We start from the raw sequence: 6,289 nt of genomic DNA on the forward strand, positions 1-6,289 counted from the left end.
AGAAGCGAAATACACGTTCTGCCTGTTTGTTGCTCTCTCAAGTATTTCAGTCATTGTTAGGCAAAAGTACTAACACATGCTGCCCCCGAGTTACAGAAGATTCCTGTTGCGTCCTACCAATTGGTCTCATAATGTTATGGTTCTGACAAAACCCAGCTCTGGCCACAGGTCATTAGACAATCCAAAACTACAAGGGCTAGGAACTTGAAAGCAGCTGTTTTGTGAACGGTCTAGCATATCTCTGCTACAATGAGCATGGCCTTGAGCCAGAACCCTGTGGACATTTGTTGCGATTTCCCTATGAGAGTTTGCTGTATATTCTTTGTGACATCTTTTCTATCACCAGTACTTCCAGTGTTCATATCATGTGCCCCAAACAACAGGGCTGCTTTTCCCAGTCTGAACCTGCTACAGATCCTTTCCCTGAAAGAGCCCCAAATAAGCCTAGAAAAGCTCCCATGCCAAACAGGTCAAAACCTGACTTCTACCCATAGGCAATCTGCCCCTAAGAGCAGATTGACCTAGCAAGTGTATTGTTTCCTTTTTAGCATCAGGAAGATTAAAATTCTATTATTTATCCTTCATTTTGAGGAGAATGCACTAGCATACTCCTGATTTCTGGGCATTTCTCCGAAACAATAGACCCTCAGATGTTTGGGAAGATCATCTCCTGTCTGCTGAAAGGCAGGTGTCTTAAAGTCCTTAAGGACTTGTCCCTTATTGCTCATTCAGTATGCTTAACACATCTTTGGTAAAGTGTGCAGATATGAAGAATTCTGAGTTGTTCTTCATCCCCTTGGGCTATGTGAGAGAGAGAGAGAGAGAGAGAGAGAGAGAGAGAGAGAGAGAGAGAGAGAGAGAGAGAGAGAGAACTTCTGGAAACAAGGGGAGAGTTGGCTTTAATAGAAGGAACATGGCCATTTCTGCAGGGCTGGAGATCTCAGGGGAATCCAATGATGTCCTGCCTCCAGTACATTAATTCAGATACAGATACCTCCATCCCCAGTCACAGGAAAGACCCAATCTGGGTCTAACCTGCACACCACAACCACATTGACTACCAGACCCATACTACCCTTCCATTTAGGTCTGAGGTCGGATAGCCATTTTTGCCCTCTGTCTGCAGAGATAAGAAACCCATTGGAGGCTGCCAAGGAAGCCCCAGGGTGAATGATTAATCAGGAGCAGATTTTCACTGCCCTGTCCCCACTGCATCAGTAGCCCCCAGCCAAAGCCATCCAAGTTGTCTCAAGTTTACCAAATGCCTGTGAGACAGTCCCTGACAACACATTCCCTTCCTCAAGGCCCTGTGACAGTTTACCCTCTATTGAACATCACTTCTGAGCCTGTAGGAGCTGCCAGGATCCCACCTATCAGAAATCTCCTTTATACTGCCAGTTGGCAGGTGGGACACCCAACTCCAAAATCCCATTTTAGATTCTGCTTGCTAGGATCACTCCTGGTAGACCCTCAGCTCTCCTAGAACATCCTTTCCCTGAGACTTGTGTTCAATTCTCTGGTCGGGGGGAGCCTCAGGAAGACACCCTAAAGGGAAGCAAAGAAAAGAAGACCTCTGACATCCCGTCACCTTGCAGAGCTTGGAAGTTGAGCTATCCTTTCAGAGTTGTCTCAAAGAGAAGCAAGAGGGCCAGGCATTTTTACCCTCTGAACCACGTGTTGTTCAGGGCATGAGACCTTAAAAGCTCACACTCCCAGCAGTCACAGAAAAGAGCACTCTGATCATGAAGAGAGCAGAGAAGAGAAGCAAACCAACTGGACCCAACCATTTAGAGGGAAGAGGGAACAGACACTATTATCACAGGAGGATAAGAGCTTTAAGAACAGATCAACCAAAGGTAATGGGTTGGTTTGGCTTTGATCCCAGCCCATACAAGCCAACTATAAGAAAAGAATCTGAGATAATTAGAAAAGTCTGTGCAGAGTTTATGTTGGCCTGTATTACAGACTTATCATTACCTTTGCTGCAGGTCATAATGGCCAAGCAGCTATGTAGAGAGAACCTTTGTCCACTTGCAGTGCATACTGAAGTGCAGAGGAAATGTCTTGACATGTTTCAGGGAAATACTGGAGGAAAAGATGTTTAAAGATTGTTAGGGGCTAGAGATATGGCCAAGAGCATGTACCAGGAAGCTCGCAGCTGTCTGTAACTCAGGACTCGGGACCTCCAGTGCCTTTGGACTCCTAGGGCAATTGCACTCATGTCCACACACACACACACACACACATTAGGGTGGGGTGGAGTTAAGAATATAATAACTATTTCTTATGGTGGAAAAATAAGAATTAACCAGATTGGACTATGTTGGGTATCCCAATTGTGTCAGTAGCATCCACAGCACCATAATCAGGAGCCAATCAATCAAACCTTCTTCTCTCTGTCTGGCCGTATCAGGGTATTGACTGTGGCCACACCACTGTCATAGTTCTTCACTGCTAGTTCGATCTGGTACTCGCTGGCCTTGACACCCACAATGAACATAGCGTACTGTTGTCCGTCTTCGGTCTTCTCCAGGGCGGACTCCGCAGTCAGTGGTGTATGGTGTGATAGCTTGGTGCTCCAGTTTGTTTCTCCTGGGTGCACCCTTTCGGGGATATTTGGGTGGCTTCCTCGGGATCCTTGGCCACCACGCCTGAAGGTGGATTATGTGCAGATCTTCTTTGTTGTGGTGATGGACTTCCAGCACCGCTTTCTTAGCTTTCAAGGCTTTGGCTTTGGCTTTGGCTTTGGCTTTGGCTTTGGCTTTGGCTTTGGCTTTGGCTTTGGCTTTGGCTTTGGCTTTGGCTTTGGCTTTGGCTTTGGGAGGGGCAGAAGCTTCCTTCTTTGCTTTCGCTTTCAGCTCCATCTTGGCGAAAAGGCAAAATAAGTCTTTTTAAAAAAGATTACGTGTTGATAATTATTGACGTTGAGTAACAAGCAATGAACATTTATTCTGACATTATCCTTATGTTTCCTTGAAATTTCCATACAGAAATAACCAGGTATGGTGGTTTACACCTATAACCTACACACCTGAGAGGCTGAGGCAGTAGGATTCTAAGTTCAAGGGTAGCCTGGATATATACTGAGACCTTGCCTCCAAAAAAAAAAAAAAATTAAAACGTACTGTTGTTCAAACATGGTGGTACAGGCCTTTAATTCCAAGAACTTGGAGGCAAAAGCAGGTGGATCTCTGTGAGACTGAGACCAGCCTGGTCTACGTAGTGAGTACAGGATAGCCAAGGCTCTGTAGGGAGACCCCTCATCAATAATAACAATGATGATGACATATAATTACTAATTATGGCATATTACTAACCATTCCATATATATATATATATATATATATATATATATATATCACAAAACCCATTGCTGCAGTCAAATCCCAGGTTCCTTTCTGTGGTGTTTCCAAAGATAGAAAACTATATCTCAATTTAAAACACTAGATATTAATTTCAAAACGACACAACTTTTAAAACTGCAACTGGAACACTTAGAAACTGTTTAAGGGTAGAGATCTTTTTCATACGGGCTCAATAAATTATACTCAGAGCCTAGGACATGACTTAGGGCTGGGTAAGTGATGAATAAAAGTCTGTGGAAATTAAAATGACAGAAATATTCCCTGGGCTCCCCTTATGTCACCGTCCACCACTCCCTGAGTTTCTTCCTAGGCTTTAGATTGTCTGGATTCCACTTAGACTCTGTCCCCTGTGGGCCAGGGTCAAGAGTTCCCCTGTCTTGGTTTTTGGCCTTGTGTGAGTACTGGCTCTTCGTCTGTAGCTATTATTCTTATTGCTATTATCAACAACGACATACTCCTCCTAACCCAATCGCCACACACACCTCCAAGTGGGTGTTCTGCAGCAGAGAAGAACTTTGTATGTATACCGTGCTGGAGAGAAAGCAGGAAGTTGAAAAGGGGAAAGCTTAGCTCCAGCACTATGAGGCAGAGACTGGAAGGGAGGGAGAGATGGGATTGGGCAGATCCAAAAACCCCCGAGGACTCGTGGGAAACAGTGTCAGACTCCCAGCCAGGAACTGAAGTGTGTGTCTGCAAAATATGGATAGCCGAGCAACTGACCACTTGAACCTCCCAACATCCTTTCTCCAGGGCTCTTAAGAGCTGCCCTCCCACACCTCGCCCCCTCCCTTTCCCCTGCAAAGTCCAAAATCAGCAATCAGTGTTGACATCAATGTGCAAAGGGCTTAGAGCCCCCAGGTAAAACAAAAGACGCCTGCAAAAAGGAAAATGAGAAAAAGAACCCAAGGAAAGATCATGATGGAAAAATAAACATGTGCAAAACAAACATCCAGAGAGAGGAGAAGGAGGAAAACCAAAGAGACAAGATCAGCCAGAAAAAACAAGAACAAAAACAACAAGAAAAGCCAAGAACGGGGGAGGGGGAGCTGACTAAAATAAAACACAGGCGTAATCCTTCATATAAAACAGTAGAGAGAGAGGGACGGGGCAGAACGAGCACCCTGCACAGGCCTGAGCACTCCTGCATGCACCATCTCAGTTAATCTCCATACCAACACCCCAACATGGATACGGCTATGCTCTCCACAGTGAACACTGAGGCTTACCAAGTTATGTTACAGGTCTACACACTTGTAAAGGGTTGGCGGCACACACCTGCAATCTCAGTACTCAGGAGGCTGAGGTAGGAGGATCGTGAGTTCAAGACCAGCCTAGACTACATGGTGAGACCCTCAAAAACAAGGGGGAAAAGTGGTAGGATAGAGTCTAAATAGAACCCTGCTGCTTTCAAACTTGATGTCTCCTGCAGCCTACCCTGGATTTGAAAAATAGGATAAATATGACTTTGAATTTTAGTTGATTATATTCTCTAATATTAATAACCATATACTCAGTGATTTCTTAATTTTACAGCGTGTTGCTGAGGTCAAACCCAGGGCCTCGTGCATGCTATGTACCTATTCTTCCACTGAGCCACACACTCAATCCATGAATAATTTCTTGAAATTAATCCTCAATGTGTTTATTTATTATTGTTTTTAAATTTCTTACTATTTTTTATCAGTATTTTATGTGTGGGGGTGTTTTACCTACATGCTACATGTATGTCTATATGCCACTCGGTGTGCCTGGTGCCCACGGAGGCCAGAAGAGTGTCAGATTCCCTAGAACTGGAGTTACAGGTGGTTATTAATTACCCTGTGGGTGCTAAGAATTAAACCCCGGTCCTATGCAAGAGCAGCCAGAATTCTTTACCACTGAGCCACCTTTGCAGTTCCTGCTTTAATTTCCTTAAAACCAAATCTTTATTAATAATATTAATCACTAATAAATGAATATTAAATGACAGAAATGTCTCTAAAGTTCATGACAAAAGTGTGTTGCCAATGGCTGTGCATAGCTGGTGTGTGTGAGGGCCCTGAATGGCATATCTCTTATATCTGGATTAAATCATAGACTCCCAAGTGGGCAGGGACCTCATACTAAATGTTTATCTTATACAAAATAATACGCTGTCTTAGAGCCCAAAGCTACTGTCAGATGAGTTGAATAACTGAACCAATACCAGGTCTGATTGCCTGGTGACTTAGGATTATAAAATACTCCTTTTCTTGTGTTTGGAATGTAGTTCAATGGTAAAGTGCTTGCGTACCAAGTTCAAGGCCCTGGGTTGAATCCTAGGCAACAAAAGAGAAAGAAAGCGGGGGAGGGGAGAGAGAAAGCAGGGTGCTATAGCCAAGTTCCAGAGCTAAGCTTTTTCAGCAAGGGAGGTGCCAATACTCGGAACAATCAGAGAGAGTCTCGACTTCTCAGCCACCCCTAGGTGCCTTTGCTGCCTTTCCTAGGTCTTTTCTCTAGTAATGGTTGAGGTTTCCCACTTCCTGTATGCCACACTTAACTGTACCGCCTGCATGAGAAGGGGGGAGAGAATGTGCAGGCCAGGTGGCCACAAGCCTTGTCTTCCAGTTCTTCAGCTGGTGGCTGTTCAGCTACAGAGGTCCTTCCCCTTCAACATGACTTTACAGGCCCTTCAGGTTTACTGGCTGGGCTCCGAATGCAATGTTGATTTTCCTGGTTCATAAAGCCAAGCAGAGCTTCTGCTTGCCAGACAGGTGTATTTGTTTTTGAATAATAAGGACACTCACTCACTCTGTTTAGGCTAATAATAAGCACTTCAGAAATCCTTATAAGTCTGGAAGCGGAAAGAATAAAAAAAAAAAAAAACCCCTTCAGTTGTGGAGTCTGTTAATGGAGTCCTTGTCCTCTGAGAATGCAGGGTCTTGGTCCAAAGCTGGGTGCTTGCT

The sequence above is a fragment of the Mus caroli genome, unplaced genomic scaffold (assembly GCF_978045245.1).
Source record: "Mus caroli unplaced genomic scaffold, Mus_caroli_1 scaffold_14, whole genome shotgun sequence".
Classification (NCBI taxonomy): Eukaryota; Metazoa; Chordata; class Mammalia; order Rodentia; family Muridae; genus Mus; species Mus caroli.